Source organism: Pezoporus wallicus, unplaced genomic scaffold (assembly GCF_028554395.1).
Source record: "Pezoporus wallicus isolate ANWC-B61680 ecotype Strahan unplaced genomic scaffold, APGP_CSIRO_Pwel_v1 contig_2384, whole genome shotgun sequence".
Classification (NCBI taxonomy): domain Eukaryota; kingdom Metazoa; phylum Chordata; class Aves; order Psittaciformes; family Psittacidae; genus Pezoporus; species Pezoporus wallicus.
This window is the reverse complement of record NW_026640488.1, coordinates 787821-808418: the sequence shown is the minus strand read 5'-3', so window position 1 is coordinate 808418 and position 20598 is coordinate 787821. Positions and strand designations below refer to the sequence as shown.

Here is a 20598-nt window from a genome sequence, read left to right as displayed (position 1 = left end):
AGCAAGAAAACACTTTCACTGTATTACTTGGCATCACAGTCAAGGTAAAGCTACACTGGCACCCTTGCCAACTAGGTTCATATGTCAACTGCTACTCAGATTATTTGGAAGATGCAGCCCAAAGAAACTGCCCTAGTAAGGACTGCAAATTAGTGGATCCTTATTCCTCATTTCAAAAATACTCTGGAATACAGTATGGAACAGAACTTAAGAAATAACACTCTTATATGGGCTTGAAGCAATGTAGAACCTGTGCAGATTTAACAGTTTTCTTCAAAGAGTTTGATCTGAAAACCATACACAAAAATCCTTAGTACTTACTTCAGTTGTAGTGGCATTTCTATATTAAGAATGAAAACTACAAGATCTGTCTCACAGCCTCAGCTCTCCTTCCCAGCTCCAGCATACACAGGTATCTCTGCTCATGGAGAAAATACAGAGATGCGGGTTCCTTCTTTGGACCTGTTTACAAGAACTTGTATAGATCTGCGTAAGCTCTTTCACAATGTCCTCAAATGGCTGTTTGAAAGACAGGGCATATTAACACCAAACCAAGCTCTTGTGTGGCCAGCTCTGTGAATGAGCAAACCCAAGTCCGTACCTTACACCTACCCCAAGGGATGGTAGAGAAAGGACTAGAAGAAATGCAGTGCCAGCTCTCCCCATCTCAGTTCACTGCTTTCCTCCTGTCCTTTACAGGATCAAGAAGATGCTATTTCAGATTTGAGTTCTTATTAACAAAAAATACATAAATCCTTCTTTTGATATCTTTGGATCTTAGCTTTCAGTTCCTGTCTCCCACACATCCCATTTCTGCATGGTGAAACCACGCCAATTCTGCTGTGGAAGACTTCTGCACTCCTACAGATGAGAAGCTAGACATGCACTTTATAAAAATTAAAATGCTTGAGCTGAAGTGATCTTACTACCACTAACACAAATACAATATTAAAGTCAGATTTACTAAAATTTTGGAGAATTAACAAAACCAATTTCCCTTCCCTCCATGGAAATTAAGAATGAATGTGCTGAGACAAAGCCCAGCAAGGGTGCCCTTCTGAACTACTGGTGTTACGGAGCATCATATTGAAAGAGTAGCACAGAAAACCAAATGCTCTACACAACTGAAACACATGCAAAATACTCCAACTGAATTTGTCTGAATATGTAAAGATCAAAGATAAAATTATTTCAGACAGAATGCTGCTTTTCTAAACAACATGCTTAAGACTGTAAAAAAAACCCTAATAATGCCTGTTTCAATTAAGATTCTGGCACTGGGCTTTGAACATCATAAGTTTGTTAATTTTATGTAAAGCAAAATAAAATTATATTCTCAATGGACTTCAGCAAATTAAATGAAAATACTTCCAGCAGCTAACTTGAAAAGAGATATCATTAAAGTGCTGCATTCAATCTTATCTGTAGTTACCACTTAAACTTCTAGTCACGACACATTCATTCAAAACTAAATAGCAGACTGTAAAGTGGGCTGATATCTGAAGGCATTCCATGAGCGTACTCACGCTGAAGTCTAAATTTTACATGATCACTAAAGAGATTACCTTTGAACTAGTTACAAAAATGTTTTAATTTCTTTGTTCTGTCTCTGAATTAGCATGCAGCATTGGAAATGTCATCCTGATTTCTTTCCATTTATTTTCCTTGACTATGTAGCTAATACAGGATGCAACACAAAACTGGAGATCATTTTCCCTTCTAAGAGGAGTAAAGGCAGAGGCAGAAAAGAGATCATTTAACTATTCAAATTACATAGATTTCAAATTTACTGTCCAAAAATCCCAAGCTACAGAGATGACTATTACATCCATCCATTTTTTGCTGCATTAGTACCATGATTTTCCCCTGTTTGCAACCAGTAGCACTGATGTTTCAATATTTTGTTAAATGAAAAAATTGCTTTGACACTTGTCACTGCATCTTAGCTAGAAAATGAGTGCGATTCTTAATCAGAACAGACAAAAGTACTGTACTGTTTGATGAAAATTACAATTTCTAACTGGCTCCATGTAAACCATTCTAACCTAATGCCAAGTCCTTGATGATAAGTGCTGCTAGGAAACATTACTGGGCAGCTCCGTCCATGCAGATAGTTAATTATGACTTTAGTGGAGAACAGTTCATGAGATTATGCACACTTACAACACAATTCTTGTTTATCATTTCTTACATATCTGCACTGTTAAGTGCATGTGTGCCGCACAGATAGTTTGTGTATCATTTTAACTTTTCTGTTCTCAGGGGTCCAAATCTATAAGAATTTGTATGCTTTTTCTTTTGAACAGGAATAAAGGGACTAAATTACAATCTGTTTACAACCAAGCCTTGTCTCTGACACTTGCTTTTGATACCATATATAAAAATCAGCTAGATCTGTGCCTACTATAGACACCTGCTGAAATCTGTACACCAAAATAAGATCTATAATTGGATATACAAAAACAGAAGCTCTGGATTTACAGCACAACAGGCCAAAAAATTTGCAGCAGGGATAGTAGAATTCTGCAGCACTGCTTATAAGTAGCTGTCAGCAGTTGTACACCCACAGAATCTACTATTAGCAGTTAAAAAAGGCCAAGAAAAAGAAAAAATATCCCTCACACACAACCTACTACTTTTAGCAGCTCTAAGTGTCTTTGCCTTTGCAGGAGCTTTTCCCTGTTCCCTCCCCTGCGCCAGAAGGAGTTCATGGGCCCCATGCTGTAGTGAAGAAATGAGTGGGCCACTGCCATCTATTCCATAGCAGGAATCTAGACAAAAGGGAGATAAGAACACTTAATTCTTTAAGGTTTTCTCAACACAGAACTGTCTTATATATACTCTCTTATAGGGTGAAAACAGAAATTTTAGTTCATTTATTTTTTAATAGGATTTGCTTACATCTATTAGCATCCCATATATGTCTGTGATGACTAAAATTCATATACAAGGCACAAAAAAATGTTCTAGAGTCTCTTCTTCTGCATAACCTTAGATTGTAGTTTTATTTACAACTTAATACCTTAGCATTTCATTTTTAAATCTCCCCCTGCAGTACCAACCCCAACAAAGCTCCTTATACAGAAATATTGGCAGATGTGAAGGACAGAGTTTTAGGACTTTAGCCACTGCACCACCTGGATTTGGTTAATCTCAGCAATACTAGTGGTTAGAATAATAACTGCTACTTTACTTAGCAGTTCCTGGTTGCTACAATACACAGGGGTTCTAAATCCATTGGGAAAAAATAAAAGACTTCCACTACCAAGGCATCTCACGGCATGGTGCTGGCACGTCACAGTATACTGCATTTGACGCTGGAGACATGTCCAAAACCCAAGCATGTTCTAGATCTTCTCCAGCACTGTTCCTGGTGGCCTCAAGAGTAGGAAAGTAAACTTTAAAATCTTTCAACATATATTTGGGATCTGGTCCAAGACCTCAGAACAAACTTCATCCCCAGTTCTGATGCTGAGCATTGAGGCTGAAGCATCTAGAAAATATTCTGTTGACCATTATCATTCTGATATGACTCAAAAGCGAAAGACAAATCTACAGCAGCCCCTGTTGAATTTAAAGCCCTAACAGAAGACACTGCCTATAGATGATTGTGGGGATTTAGTATTCTTTTTATTTTTAAGAAAAATAATATTTCCTCATCTGCTTTTCACCTTAAAAACTTCAGGAGTCAGAGACCTTTACTTGTTCTGCTGAATGTAACTAGCTTCCTGTCATGAACTCCCACATTTTATTTGCAGAGGTGGGCCAGAAACACATCAGCTACTGGCTTCAACTGATGGACACACTGTGCCCACAGAGCAGGGCCCTGCAGGAGTTGTTTTTTTTTCTTAACAGTAAAACCTCCTTTCCTGATGGCTCCTTTTCCTCAGGAAGCAGAGAACTGCCAGAGCTGTTGATAGGATGAGATAGACAAAAGACACACCCCTTTCCACCTGTCTAGTCAAAGAGGCAGTGACGGGGAGCTACTCAAACCATTTCCACAAGGACTGACAATGTCACACATTCTCACAGAAAATACGCAGTGCTCTGGGGTTGTTGCTTCTCTCTCCCTGGCCTCCAAGAGAAGCAATGTCCTGTAATTGCATATGCAATTCACAACAGCACAAGGAGCACACAAGATCAAGGAAGACAAGTTAAATTGAGGGGGGACTGTGAAAATAAAGTTAGTAAACAGAGGCAGGAAAAGAGAATTACAACTTCAGAACCTAAATGAAGCTGCAAGATGCGTATGGCATAGCAGCATGTCACATGAATGTCAGTCTTATCACTTAGTTATGTGGTCCAGAGAGGGCTCCCATAAGAAGCATCAAAAGCACTTCACAGTGTAAACCTGAGAAAATCAGTAACACTAAACTAACACAAAAACCACACTAGCTAACTAAGGAGAAGCTGTGAGTTCAGAAATGGAGGAAGCTTCACTTTATATTGACAGTGTACCTAACAACCTAAGCACCAAGCCAGTACATGTTCTGCCTCTAAATGTGAGGGACTGACAATGGCATCATTAACATGAAGTTGTGAGTCTTTCAGCGTGGTGCAGTACTGAACATCACTTAACTTGGATTTGTAACATAGCAGGTGTGCTCTAGCACAGATAAGTGCTATTAGAAGGTTCAGTATACCTGCTTGAGGCCCAGACAAGAGAAACTATTTACTTATTACATCACATGCTTCTGGAGAATCTGATCCTCTGCTTCATGGACCTGCCTTCTGAAGGCTGTAATACTTCTTTCCTTCACATCTCAAGTTGAACCAGATATAGAAATGTCAGCTCTAAGAAGTTCAGACTACTGTCATATTTTGTTTGGGGTTTATTTTCTTCACTTGGTAGCACTTAGTAGGTTTCCCACATATCTTCAGTCATGGTAGCTTTTTTACTACTTATATGGAAGCTTAAGCCTCTAATGTATTTCCTCACCTTTGTATCAATCAAAAGGCACAGCAACTGTCAGTTACTGCAGGTTACAAAAAGTACGTTTTAAGCTACAGTAACTGTCTGAATAATTTATGAGTCCTAATATCTTAGCAGTAGCAACAGAACTTTAAAAATTACTTTTTTTCATTTCTAGGCAAACTGAAGTATTATCATGCCCATGCATCAAAAATTGTATAGTAGCTTGGAGATTTACTACATTGCATCTTTGTTCTTCCTTACATTTTGGACCTCATTGGATTCATTCCATACATCAGAGGAACTAATACGCATTGCTCACTATGCACAGCTTATTGAGGAAGGTAAATTTGCTACCAGCACATTTTCTGCTGCACACATTCCCATCTTTGGGCCACCTCTTCTCCCTCTCCTTTCACCCTCCAAACTCAGAACAGTCCTGTTTCACTCCCCACTGGCCTGCCCATCATAATATGTGCTTCCCAGCTCCCTATTAATACTCCTGCTTTTAATACTCTGTGGCACATCTGTTCAGTCCTCAGCCTGTTCTGGGTGACTCAGTTGCCTTCCCCTGCCTCATCAGACCATTTAGCCCAGGATTCTGTTCCTCCAGGTGATTTTAGGGGATTCTATTCAGAAACAACAAGCAAACCTGACACTGACTGCAATCCATTCCTCTAATATTCCCCCAGTATCAGAAAGTGTTGCATTAGAGATGCTGGAGGATACATCCCTGCCTAATCCCCCAGCATCCAGCTTTTAACCTGTTGCACGATTTAGTCTAATCTCTTTCAAACCTGCTGAAATTGCTTATATAGTTCCTTACAGCATGCTCCAGAAGTTCACTGCCTGCTGTGTAAAATACTAGGGCTTCACACAGTGCCAAGATTATGCCCTCTGTCTTGTTAGAATGTCCCCCCATTTTTGCTGGTTCTTTTGGCTGCTGCTACTGCTCATTTAGCCAACAATTTCTGAAATCTCTCAACTGACCCTGAGATATACCTTACGTTGTTATTGCTGTTCTGAGCATGGCATTGTGTGGATATGGTTAAGATTATTTTTACGTAGATCCGTAATATAACTTTTAGCTGTTCTGAAGCTTGATCTGCCACCTTTCCCTCTCCCCTTGTTACATAAGGTCCTGCTGAAATTCCTCACCATTAGCACACTACATTTGACTGCTGAAACAAGCTCAGCAATTGCACTCCTGGGTATTTCAGTGTTTACCTCCTTCCCTGACTCACTGATGGTGATTCCTGAAGATCCCTCTCTTTAATCTTTTTCAACCCAAGAAGTAACTGATTGCTATTATGCTTAATGGAATCATGAATCATAAAATGGCTTTAGTTGAAAAGAGACCTTAAAGATCACAGAATCATCAGGGTTGGAAAGACCCCTGGAGACAATCCAGTCCAACCCCCCTACCAAGGCAGGGCCACTTAGAGCAGGTTACACAAGTAAGCGTCCAGACAAGTTATGAATGCCTCCAGAGAGGGAGTCTCTGCAACCCTCCAGGGGAGCCTGTTCTGGTGCATTGCCACCTAAACTGCTCAGATACCTGCACCCGAGGGAACACTGATACGTTGTTAGAAGATACGGACATTTTTCCCCCATAGCATCTTCAATCATTGGCTCTATTTCAGGCAGTGCAAATGGGACAAGTAAACTGAAAAGTTTAGTCTCACCATAACTGAAGCATCTTCTCCTACTATCAGTTGCAGCCATCACCAAAAATACTCATAAAATCAGGCAGCACTACATATGGATATCAATATCAACTTTACCTTGTGAGGGCACATACGACAATTACACACAGCTCATGGAGTCCTGAACAAAAAGTTCTTTCAGGAAGAAATTTTTAGGAAGTCTAGCCATACAGCACAGCTCTGAATCACATGCAGTGGAACTGAATGCTGTAGTGCCTTGTGGGGAAAAAAATAAAAAGACCCATAGAAGCAGGACATGAAAGAAACAGGTCAGCATTTACTGAGAACTAGTAGGCAGAAATTTAACCTGGAGGAGCAGCAAAAATTACTATTTTTCCACAGTCCTCTACCTATACAGCCAAATCCTAGTTGACTCTTTTATGGAGAGGGATGATCTGGCTTTATCAGGAGGAAGTGCGTGTCATTAAAACAAATAAATTTCTTTATTAAATGAATTCCTGAACAACAGACTGAGACCTTTCCTTTAAGCTCAGAAGGAATTATACTATGCCCATGTCATTGTTTGGCTTTTGATCCAGTAGAGAAAAAGTATAGGTACAATATCTATTTAATATATATGAATATTCTTGGCAGTGGTGTTGGTGAGATGATGCAACAGCAGAATGCTTTGTAAAAGCTATGCTTCAAGAAAGAAGTAAAAAAGAATGAACAACAGTATTTACTTCCTTAATAAAACTGTGGCAGAGCCTTAAGAAGAGTGATTCTTTTCTCCAGTGTTTGTTTCTTATCAGCTGCTTCATCCATTTGCTTTGTTTGTTTGTTAGACTCAATTGTGATGTGCACTTGCTGCTTGACTGACTAGATGGTCTAAGCTACAATAGCTATGGGCAGTGAAAGAAGTCAGAAGTTCATAATGCCTTGTCCTCTTTCTAAAACGCCAGCTTCAATTTTCTTAGAGCCAGTGGTTCAAATACACACAACACATAATTACTCTTTAAGCGTTCTGGTTGAGAAACAAGGAAAATTATGTTTTTATTAAGGAGAGGGAGCTATTCCTGTGAAACAGTTACTGCTTCAGCTCCCACTGGGAAACAACAAAAATTTTACCTCTCCATAAATGGCATCACCCAAAGATGCATGCACTGAGCATCTTGGAAACTAAGTTCTACTTCTTTAGTCCACCAGATATCCAAGCATGTAGTGTCCTCAGCTCACCTCATTATGTACACCCACTATAGCACCTGAAACTGCCCATCTCACTAGTGTTATACTACATCTCAGTTCCTTTAACACATTGCTTTTTTAAATAACTGTAATAAGGCTCACTGGGGTGAGCAGTTGTTTGTACTCCAGCAGTTAAATAAAATTTAGGATTGTAACAAAACCTACAGTGCATCAGAGCTGGCATTCATGACAAACACTGTTTAAGAGAAACATTATTTATGGGGAAAATGGCTCTGAAAATAAACTCCTACACATGTTTAATGTCTTCTTTCCTTTATTTTTATTCTAAGCAGCAGGAAGGATTTAGAAAAATGGCACAACCCAAGACAACGAAAGAAGGCTTGATGCCCTGCAATAACTATATGTAAAATTGCCTTAAAAAAAATCAGTTCAAGAATTGTTCAATCTACAGTATATCACAGATAAAACATGAAAAAGAAAAGATGCTCAGAGTAATCTTAAATTTCAATCCAGTAAAGGCCATTTATATTCTCGATGATTCATATTCAAGAACAAAGAAAATGTAAATTCTCATCATTACAACCCCTTTTTCATTTCTTATTTGCTGATGTATATCAGATTATTGAATTTTAGAAAATGATGAGAAGATTTGGAGAGTGCTTCACTCTGCAAACTTTCATTATTTTTAAAATATTATCATATTTGAATATGCTCAAGTTTCAAATAAAGTGGAAGTATTTCTAACTAAGAGCTAAAATGGCTTAATTAAATAAAAGACACCTGTGCAGCCTTATCTAGCCTGTGTTTTCATTCTTTGTTCCATAAAACTACAATTATGCACCTGCAGGTCACCCCAGAAACTACAAATTGCTTTTTTATAGAATGAGGCAGATATGGAGGGGCATGGAGTACCACACTGCTTTTAAGAGGACACGCACATCCAGATCCTGAGCCTTGATCTCCGAATCTCCTGTACACAAATATTCCTCTGTATTTTGGTACACAGTGGAATTGTGGAGCATGAGCTCCTTGAATATATGACTGGAAATACTTTGGCTGTTGATCAACACAGATGCCAGAATCCACTTCACATACACATTGCTCATCAGAAGGAACCCAACATGGCTAAGATGCTAAAACTTCAGAAACTTGCTCTATTAACAGGAATGTCAGGCCTTTCTATTGTACATTACTGCTTTCTGTTTATATGAGAAAAATGGGCTTTGTCTGGACTTCCTGGTCCAAAGCCCCAGAGCCATCCTCCTGAGCCTAACATCTGGCAAGAACAGGCAATTTTTCTGCTGGTTCAACTTGATAGTGCCATTGTGTGAAAAACTGCAGTGTACTGAGTAGAGATCTTAAATTATCTTTTTCATGGGTAAGGAAAAAGCAAACAACTAATGTGACAGTACGAAATGCCAGGCATCATTCAACCTCCTGAAACCTGGCTAAGAAAACATCTAAAAGCCAAAAGCTATATTTAGATCTATGTGACAATAGCTTCTGCTCTGTAAATCCATGATTTATTACTCCAGGGGATGGAGTGCATTTTGCCAAGGGAATTTCTCCAGTTAGTAAGTTCCTCTTAAAAATGGGCAGTACCAGTCAAGAGTGAACACTGAGGAGGGGTAAATGTGTTTTCCTTTCCCCATGATACAGATAAGTGGATTTAAAGATGGGGAGGGAAGCCTTTTTTGCATGAACAGGCAGTTAGCATCAATGATAGAAACACATCAAAGACTGCATTATCACAAAAGAAAAGCAATATGTTTATGAGAGATGTTACCATGAAATTTGACAATTATTTTGTGCTACTGCTGACTAGACCTAAAGCTTATTTCCACAGTTCATGCCCACATGATACACAGATACACATACACCTATATATGGGTGGCAATTTTGAACAGTGCATATGCACAATGATAAACACTCACATACTTGCATCTGCACACACTCTCTCAACCATACACACACGCACACCCTATATACAAGAAAGCCATGAGAAACTCATAGGAGGAACTCCATACAGTCATTCATTAGGGCATGGAGACTTCCATGTAAAGACTATCAATCAGGTGCAGTGTGACTTATTTTTTAAATGAGATATTTTAACACAGATTTTCTAAGTTACTCAGTTTTACCAGAAAAGAACATTTTGGCAGAATACCTTACATCCCTATGGAATTAATAAGCTACATCTATATGAAGGTTTGCCAATACTGTTGCATTTCAGCAGTGATGCTAAGGTAACTAGGGATACAACTATTTTCCACAGTGAAATGCCAGCCTGAAAAGTACATTCTACACAGAGCACCACACAAGCCAGAAAGTCTCCTTAACAAGTACAATATTCAGATTCCATGCTAAATAGTTTAAAATAGAACTGAAAAATTACCAAAGTTGAAGATCATTATTGCAAGCTTTGACTTTTTAAGAGAGTCTCAATTCAGTCTTTGGGTTATGGGGTGGGAGATTTGGATTGGGTTTTGTTGGGGTTGAGGGCTATGTGAGCACAGGTTTTCATTGGCAGCAAGTATTTTGAGCATATTAGGATATTAACTAACTTGTGAGATATCTTAGTGCTCTATAAGGTGTGTCCAGTTGAATTAACTTGCAAAACTGCCAAGTGTGGTTAGGCCTATCACAAAATTAATTTTCAAAAACAAATCAATAATGAATTACAGATAAGATTACACATTCATCAATATGGAAGTTAACCTACTTGACATTTATGTTCCTCAAACAGACAGTTGGCATGTGCCTTTCCTATGAATGTTGACAAGTCATAAGGAAAACACTGTTACAAGATTTACAGTTAATACTATGACAGATGATTGACTGATAAATCAAATTCTAGGCATGAGATCTACCTGTTTTTCTACCTGCTTTCTACCACATCCTGTGTGTTAGACATGTCACATCTTTCTGCCTCAGTGTCCCCAGAAGGGAAATGTCCACTCCCCTGGAGGTACTGTGAAACTGAATCAGTGTATAAGCTTCATATAATCTAGACAGCATCAATACAAATGGGAGACATTCAGCACCTTGAAATACATGGTAATGCCTTGTAGGATCAAACCTAACTATACATGTTCTTTGAAGATCAATTATGCGGTGACCCAATATAGTCTGAGGGCAAAATTTACCTTCAAAACTTACAAGGGAAGTGCTACACATATTCATTAACATTAGTCAAATCATCACCTATGCTACTGGCTTACAGAATAGCAAACATAACAAGATCTCTAATTTTAGTATCATTTGAAAATCTGGAGTCAGAGCAAATAATGAAGAGTAATACAATCAGATTCCAAAGGATTTGGATCATTTAGGTAATTAGGCTAGCAGATGGCAAATGCAGTTCAGTGCAGAAAAATGTAAAATAATTGGTCTGGGAATATGTGCTAAGTGGAACAATCATATAGCATGATCATTAAGGAGAAGCATTACTTGTGGGGAAAAAATGGAGACAGACAAATAGTCTATGACAACATATTAGCAAATTAAAAATATTAAAAAGGAAATGGTACAAGGCATTTATTAGACTCTCTGAGGTATAATGCCTGTGAACTGTTTTTATAATCAAGAGATCCAGCCAGGAAATTCTTTAATTAGGTAACAGGATCAGCTAGCGTGAAAGTGCAAGTATAAACAGAAGCATTCAACACCTTACAGGATGTGTTTGGCATCACATAGTATCAAATCCAAAGTCAGTCAAGTTCTTTGAAGATCAAGTACACTAGAATATAACTAAGGCTCTTTGAAGTTTAAAGCCACAAAAGAAAACAAGCCTAGATAGCACAAGAAACACTAACCTACGTGATTAATAGTCAATATCCACTGAAGAAGCAACTCTAGGAAACTTCTTGGTCTCACCATTGGAGGGGTTGGGATTTGAGTATGACACCAAAAATGCAAGCTCTTTGTCTAAACTAGGCATACCAAGGACCCTAAACACAATTCTAATTACTACACTCTCAGAAGTTCTAGAGTGAGTTTTCCAATTCTGTTCTAAAGCAAAGGTCTCTTTCCTATTACACATTTCTTTGAAAAGCTTGATAATATAATTCTTATTAAAACTTGGAAAATTCACAACCAGCTGCACTAGTTATTATACATCAGGGATCACCATGGCACAAAAATAATTCATGTAGAAACAAAACCTTGGTTCTACAGTTGTTCTTTAACAATTGCATTGTCCAAAAAAAAAGATATAATACAACAAATGATAAGAGCAACAGAGAGTAATCAGATCTGGGATGCAGCTATGTAAAAGTATTGCAGAGTTGTCAGTTCAGATACAAACTGGTCCTCTTAAAAAATAACAGAACACAACACAAAGACAAAACGCTAAGCTAAAAAGAAAGATTTGTGAAACATTGATAAATAGGCATTGCTACACTTAAAAGATGTTATTACATATGACTGCTGACATTTTAGGACAATGAAAGTTATGAGGAAAAAATACAGGCAGACATGGCCCATTTTCACTGGAAATCATGACATGGAGATGTGACAAAATAGAGATTTTTCATAGCTACAGACTATTGTTAGTTATTTTTCACAGTAATAAAAGCCAAAAATCTGCAATTAAAAAAAAAAAAGTCAGTCCTGTTTGTGCCATCAGACCTATTCAGAGGTCTGTGCAACCAGAGCAGGATTCAAGTCCAAAATTTGAAAGTTACAGAATAGGAATCAAAATACGAAAACAGCTGAAGGGCTGTAAAAAGCAGACAGGTAGGATTAAGATTTCAATAAATATTAAGAAGCACGTTCCTAATCCTAGAAGATCATTAGTTCTCATATTAAAACAGCAAAGTTCTTCCCTTGGACCATTAATTTCCTTTTTCATCTTAACCTGCTAACTTTATTTTGTGCTGGAGCTATCATATGGAAGTGCTTTGAGTTCTTTTCTCTGATTGCTCTGGCAGAGTTATATGAATCATTACCTACCATTACCTTTATTTCAAATCTGTCAGTTCTTCCTCTCTGTAGCCAACAAGCTGCAAGAAGGGAAAAAAAATGCAGTCTCTATCAGAAAATAAAACCGCCTATACAAAAATGAGCTGAAAGGAGCATGTGAACAAAGGGGAAGGGGGACTTGATAAATCTGCTCGCTCGCTCTCTGCAAATGACATTCTACTCTCCTGCTATTTAAAAATTAACAGACAAACAAACCCACAAGACTAACACACAATATACGCTGGAGCTGGCTACTGCCCATGACTCTCCTTTTTTCTGCCACACCTTGAGTTACCTCAAACATTCCACAAATAATATGTAAATAGAAATAATACTGATACCGCTGCCTCATGCATGGAAAAAATGTCTGTAAATGGAGCTGGAGTACATGAGAGAAGATGCACTACCCTCAAAGCTGTGTACCTTATGAGGTGCTTTTCAGTAAATCCCTCATGAGCCACACAATGAGCTGTGAGCAATTAATGTTAATTAAATGGCCCCCTCTAACCATAGTGCAGCCAGTGACACATTAATGACCTCAAAACGCACTTGGATTTGAAAGGTTTTTTTCCCCTCGAGTGCATGCCAGGCTGCCTTACCTCTGTGAAGCTGTGGCATGCTCCAGCTGCTACTGCACATGTATGGAATGTCATTCCCATTTGCAGTAACATGCGCTGTTTGCCAAACACTGAAGAAAAGTAACTGTTACACAAAAGCATTGCAGATATAGCTTGAAGACTAAAACATGCCAGTAAGCTTTGATTTCCCTGCTTGAACCACCCAGAGAAGCTACATGCAATTGCAAAGTGATGGTGTACTGACAGGCAGCCCCTCATGAAGGCAGCCAAGTTAATGCAGCAGAAAGATATTTCAGACGCTTATTTATCACACTCCATGCCACAGGTTAGTGGCAATTCTGTCTCTTAACACACCTCAATAATAAATAAGGAAATGAAAAAGAAAAAAAAAAACAATCCTAAAGAATCAAATCCTTTCTTCATGTAACACCACAGAGCTAATGCCAAGAACTATGGTGTCCCAGTGTCTCTCAGTATCAGAAGGCAAAGGAACACAAAAGATCAGTTATCCCTGTACTCTGGAAGTATAATGAAAGCTACTAGAAATGACCAGAGGAAATAACGTAATGAAGTCACAAACAGTCAGCTGAATTCATAGTCAGTCCTTATTTGGCCATTATCCACAGACTGAACTGCAAACATTCATCTCGCATATGAATGCAAGATAAAGAAATACAACGGAAGGACAGAGTGACATGTAAATATCCTTTGAAATCAAACGCCTCTGGGAGATACTAGATATTCAATCAAACTGAATTAACTGACAACAAATGCTGAAGTTTAGTAGAGTGTCTGACAACTTTTATCTCCAGAGCTATCCAAAAAAGAAGATAGAAGTATCTGGAATATGTGTTCAAGAATGAAGCCAGAGCATCTGCTGTGGCAAGCATGTTATTGGGCAGCTGGAAGCAACGAAAAGGAATCTATCAAAGATATGAACAGACTTCTAGGACTTAACAACAAAGGATGTGCAAAGAGGGGCAGAACACACAAACGGATTGCTGAGCCCAGCTGATACCCCAAAGGTCATTTAATGGCACAGAAAGGATTCAGATTTAGAAGCAGATTTCCCATCTTGTTTTGAAAGTATACCTATGCTCCTCTTGGACTGTGATTTACTAACACCTGAAAAGCACAAACCAAACAAACCCTGATCCATACACATACACATAATACTTTTCCTCACAGCTGTTTCTTGCTTGTAGGACCTCTTCTTCCCTTCCATCTCTCTTGAATGATCTATTACAGTTAAAACACAAAACTCAAAAGAGTTCAGACCTGTGATTTTGGTGCTTAGGGACAGGCAAAGATATTTCCACTGCTTCTTCAAGATCTAGCTAATGGCAGAGTCAAGAACACAAAGATGAGGGGAGCATTCTGTGACTAGGTTAGAGAAAAGCTCAAAGAAAAGCTGTTCCAAGAGCTTACATGGTGCAAGAAAAGTCTGAAGAATAATGTAGTAGCTTAAAGCAGAGAAGAGTTATGATGATAGCAGTATACATTTCTTGCAGCTAATACACAGCTTGTCACAGCCCCTAAAAATCACGGGTTAGTAAGTATGAAAACTAGAATGTAATAATGACATAGTGCATTCCAGCCAAAGCAGAATGCACATTTGAATTTTATTTTCATTTCAATACATGGACACATTCACTGAAGGCTACATACAGACTGAGTACAAAAGACCCAGATAAATTCCAGTATTTTTATTAAAAAATAAATCTATTTTGGTGCTTGGATCCAAAAGCAATCAGTGAGAGATGAAAAACCACAAACAGTCAGAGGCACAAAGGAAAAGACCTTGAAAGAAAGAAAAAGAATGGAGAAAGAAGAAAGAGGGGAAAAAACAAACCCCAAAGCAGGAAGAAGTCTTCAAATTGCACTGTAATGACTACATTGTAATTTGTTCATATTAAGCTTTGATAAGTGTGAAATTCTGAACACAGAGTAAAACACAGCCTGCACCAAAAAAATGTAAATCTTTAATTTCAATACAGAAAGGCCAGTATGCAAATATATCAAGCTATCATCTGCTGCATTACATACAGTCAGAATGTAGCAAGTCTTCTTCTTACTACCACCATTTCATTTGAATTATAATTGCACCTGCAGTCCAGGGAATAATTTCCAGAGATTCCATCGTGCTTCAGAAAATTCAGAATCTCAAACAGCAAGCAGCACACACAGAAGGATGGGAGAATATCAAAGCATACCCTTTAAATCAGCAAGTGTTGGCTTCTTCCACCATCAATCTCTCTAGACAAAAAATAAGACCCAATACAAGATTTGCATTACCCCAGGCTTGGTGAAAATCTGTCATCTACTTATCTACTGCATATGGGCAAAATGAGAACAGTCTCAAATTCTAATAACGCTCTACTGAGTAGGCTTGCACTCTCAGCACAAATTGTCATGGAACTGAAGCATCTGATAAACACCTATGTAACATTCTGAGCTCAAAGAAGAGCATGAAACTACTCATCAGCTGAGGAATATACTTTCCAGAAAGGCTCCATTTCTTAGGCTTCCATTAAGTGCCACATCTGCAGCTGCAACACACAGTTGCACTTCCTCTTGTAGTCTGCAAAATGGGACAATGCTGGCCGACAGACAGCAAACAATTTGACTAGCTGTTTCTAGCATTTGGGCTCATACAGAAACAGAGATGTTAAAATGTGTCTTGTAATTCAGAGAAACGCCAAATTGCAATGGATGCAAGTGGTACAAGTGTTTCTTTCAGTGCACACCATATGAAAAGTATGCACTAAGACTTTCCCACAATTTGACCTGTTTGAAGACATCAAAGCTCCTAATGAGACCAGAGAGCAGAAGTTGCTCACGTGATGCTTCTCTGCTTTAACTGTGAATTTACAGGTGGAATGCTTAAGCAAGGAAAAATGGCAAATAAACTTGTTTTCTGCAGACTCTATTCTCTGAGAGATTTGCAAACACAGTACGCAAATAAGTGGCTTACAGATTGAAAAGAAAGACATAGTCATCAATATTGTCCCTTTGAATTAGTGTTACCATTGTACCTGTGCAACTTGGGTCATTCTTTTAGACACTGTATGAACAAAGATGAAGAAGAAAAAAAAAGAGTCTACTACCACAACTCGAATAAGAGACTGCAGATTACAAAAAAGGAAGAAAAAGAAACAATGGCATAACATCAGCCATTACAAAGAACAGTGGTCATGGCATAACACAGCTGCTTACCTGGTGGTAACCTCTGACAGGCACCATAAAGAAACTTTTTATAAGGGCCTTGAAGGAGGACAGTTTGCAACTGTGCACCTGGTTACAAAATAAATTATAGCATTTTTAAAAATAAAAGGTGTTAAAACTTTTAAAGTGCATTATGGTGATTGGCAACTAAAGGCAGAAATAAATGTTATAATAATGCCAGAAATAAATGGTGTAATAATGCCAGAAATAAATGGTGTAATAATGCAGATGTGGGAGAGAACAAATTGCCCTGGGGAAAAGAAAAAAAAAGGCAAACAACTTACATTTAATGTGACAGGTTAGAAGTAGCTAGCTGATGAAGTCAAGGGAAGAAGGGACAAAGGTCAAACAGAGCTAAGAAAATTAGAGCAGCATTAATCATCGACACAAGTGGGTCAAAACTGCATTGCCAAGCCTATAAGAAAAGCTGCTGGCATAATCAAGGGATACAAGAGAAAGGGATGAGGATGACTGGGAGGGAAGCCTAAGAATTCTGTTTCGGCTATATTGAGCTTCAACAGGTGCACAGACAGGCTCAAGCAGGTTGCAGACCTAGATTTTAGTTTCATCAGGGAAGCCGCAGAATACTTCCATATCTTGTCAGCATCCAGTCAGTATGTACATAGGTTTGATTTCAGAAATCTCAATTTTCAGAAATTGATTTCTGAAATCAAACCTACAAAAAAATGAGATTGTGAGAGACAGAGGACTAAAAACAATGAAGCTTTTGTAGATTACGGATATGAATTAGGATGGTTTTGAGAAGGATAGGATGAAGATACAGGAAGTACAAGAAACAAATTCAGTGCTTTCTATGTACTATATAAAAGCCATGACAATGTCCTTAGCAAAGAGAATGTCAGCTGTTGATCCTTACTATTTCTTTGTCTGTGTAAGCTTCACTATTATTCCACATGCACATGTGCATTAAAAGAAAGAAAGTAGAACCTCAATTAACAACCTGCTAACACATGACTGACAAAGGAATCTGCTAACCACTGCAGGGAAAGTGCAAGACCCTCACCAAACCAAAGACAGATATTGCACTCTGCTTGTCAATATTAAAAATGATTTCTAAGTAGATTCCTAAAAAATGTTGGAAGGGACCTACAAAAGTCACACAGTCCAAATGCTCTGCTATGAGCAGGGACATCTTCAACTAGATCAGGTTGCTCAACAGCCTCGTCAAGCCTGAACTTGAATGTTTCCAGGATGGGGCATTTACAACCTCTCTGGGTTAAGACATTTTCTGGTGAACTGATTCCTATAGTCAAAAGGTATAAATTGCTGGTTGCCCAAAAGGAGCTCACTATTATATTTACTACCATCTATCATCACTTCCCTCAAATCTCCTTTAAAACTGCCCGGCTGAATAGAAATGACAAAAGTATCTTGAGATCTTTGGATCCATAGAAAGCCTGACAAGCACTCCTCTACTTCTAACATGTTCACCTGAGAAGTATCACAAATTCCACCCTTTTCCACACCTTGCTGAAAAACTGTGTTAAACCCTACTGAAAAAAAGCCCTGTCTTTTATGCTGAGGAGTAGCAACATAATATAATTTAGGGGTTTTACCAACCTGCAAACAGGGCCAGTCTTTTTGACCAACTGTTTTCAATTTCTCTAAATAAGTGATGAAATTCACAGATGAAGAGAAGGGAGAGAAATACAAGAGCAGAAACTGTGAGAAAAAAAAATATTTTAGTAAGGTTTTTGGGAGCTGAAGAAGTATGACCTGGAAGAACAGACTATTAGGTAGGCTGAAAATAGGCTGGACTGCTGGGCTCAAGGAGTACGGCTGAGTACCGACTGTTGAATGGCTGGCAGTCAAAAGTCAGAAATGTATGCCAGGGATTAATACTGAGGTCCTTATTGTTCAGTAAGAGTTGAGCAGCAACAATGAGAACCCAGAATAGAGCAAAGTTTTGCACCTGGTGTGCAAAACCCAGCATATGTATATGCTATATATGCTGAGAAGCAGCTGGATAAGTTTCAGCCCTATTGAAAGGAATCTGTGAGACAGAACAGACATGAAGCTGAATATGAGCTACAATGTTCATTCATTCATAATGACCAAGGCAAACCAAGTATTTGACTCTACCAAAAGCATGGCCAACAAATCAAGCGAAGTAGTTATCCCCCTCTACAGAAGGCTAGTAAAGCATCAGGAATCTGTGCCCAGTTCTAGGTGGATATGTCCCGCTGACTACTACCCACTTCTAGTGATCCATGTAGGTGCTAGTGATATAGATAGCAGTAGCCTGGAGAACATAAAGAAGGACTACAGAGCCCTGGAAGAGGTGGTTAGGGGCTCTGGAGCTCAAATAGTCTTTTCATCAATTCTCCAGGATAAAGGGGAGGACCTTAAAAAGGCTAGGAGGATTGGCCAGGTTAATAAACAGTTAGAACAGTGGTGCCATAGTCACGGGTTTGGGTATTTAGAACATGGGACTTGATTTGAGAGGCAAGGTCCACTGGAGGATGGTGGAGCTGGTCTGTTTTGGTAGGAGGCTTGCCAGACTGGTCAAGGAGGCTTTAAACTAGATGTGTTGGGGAAGGGGGGCATCATTCCACCCCAACGCACCCAGTCAGTTGACAGCACATATAATAAATGCTTGTAGCAATGTAGATGTATTCTAGCCACTCCAGCCAATGAGCTGGCTTCATTTGGAGCTTGGCTCAGATGCCTCTATACAAATGCCCATACCATGGGGAACAAACAAGAGGAATTAGAGATGTGTGCGTATCTATGGGGGTATGATATAATAGGTATCACAGAAACATGGTGGGATGGCTCCTATGACTGGAGTGTTGGAATGGAAGGTTACAGGCTCTTTAGAAAAGACAGGCCTGGCAGGCAGGGCAAGGAGTTGCTATTTATGTTGGGGATAGGCTGAAGAGAATGGAACTCTGTCTGGGGACAGGTGAGCAGTCAATAGAGAGTTTGTGGGTCAGGGTTAAAGGGAGAACAGTGATGGGAGACATTACTGTGGGGATCTGTTACAGACCGCCTGATCAAGAGGAATCTGTGGATGAAGCACTCCATAGACAGATAGGAACAGCCTCACGCTCGCAGGCCCTATTCTCATGGGGGACTTCAACCATCCTGATAATCTGTTGGAGGGACAGTACGGCCCAGTACAAGCAATCAAGGAGGTTCCTTGATTGTGCGGAAGACAACTTCCTTCTGCAAGTAACAGAGGAACCGACAAGGAGAGGTGCCATGCTTGACCTCGTGCTCACCAACAGGGAAGGGCTCATTGGAAATGTGATGCTCCAGGGCAGCCTTGATTGTAGTAATCATGAGATGGTCGAATTTGAGATCCTCAGGACAGTGAGAAGAGCGTGCAGCAAGCTCACTGCCCTGGACTTCAAAAGAGCAGATTTGGCCTCTTCAGGAACCTGCTTAGTAAGCTTCCATGGGATACAGCCCTAGAGGGCAGGGGGGCACAAGATTGTTGGTTGATATTCAAGGATCACCTACTACAAGCTCAGGAGTGTTGCATCCCAACTAGAAGGAAGTGCAGCAGGAGGACCAGGAGACCTCCTTGGATGGATAAGGAGCTGCTGAGGAAACTTGGAAGGAAAAAGAGGCTTATAAAAGGTGGAAGCAAGGACAGGCAGCCTGGGAAGAATACAGGGATGTTGTCCAGAAACCTAGGGACCAGGTTAGGAAAGCTAAGGCCCAGTTAGAATTAAACTTGGCTAGGGATGTGAAAGAGAACAGGAAGGGATTCTACAGGTATGTAGCGAATAAAATATAGACTAGGGACAACACAGGCCCCCTCTGGAAGCTATGGGGAGAACTGGCTACCCTGGGTTTGGAGAAGGCTGAGGTTCTGAATGACTTCTTTGCCTCGGTCTTCACTCGCAAATGTTCTGACCACACCACCCAAGTCCTGGAAGGTATAAGTAGGGACTGTGAGAATGAAGACCTTGGTCCCACTGTAGGAGAGGATCTGGTTCAAGACCATCTTAAAAATGTGAATGTGCGCAAGTCCATGGGACCTGATGAAATCCATCTGCAGGTACTGAAGGAGCTGGCAAATGAAGTTGCTAAGCCACTG

General features: G+C 39.4%; 1 long non-coding RNA gene across 1 annotated transcript in view; it reads right to left on the bottom strand.

Annotated features, from left to right (window-relative positions):
* LOC130604497 (uncharacterized) overlaps positions 1-20598 on the bottom strand; it is an 84544-nt gene that overhangs the window by 42011 nt on the left and 21935 nt on the right. The window contains exon 2 of the long non-coding RNA XR_008973472.1: positions 12724-12767. This is a non-coding gene — a long non-coding RNA (uncharacterized LOC130604497). The remainder of the gene's footprint in view (positions 1-12723; positions 12768-20598) is intronic.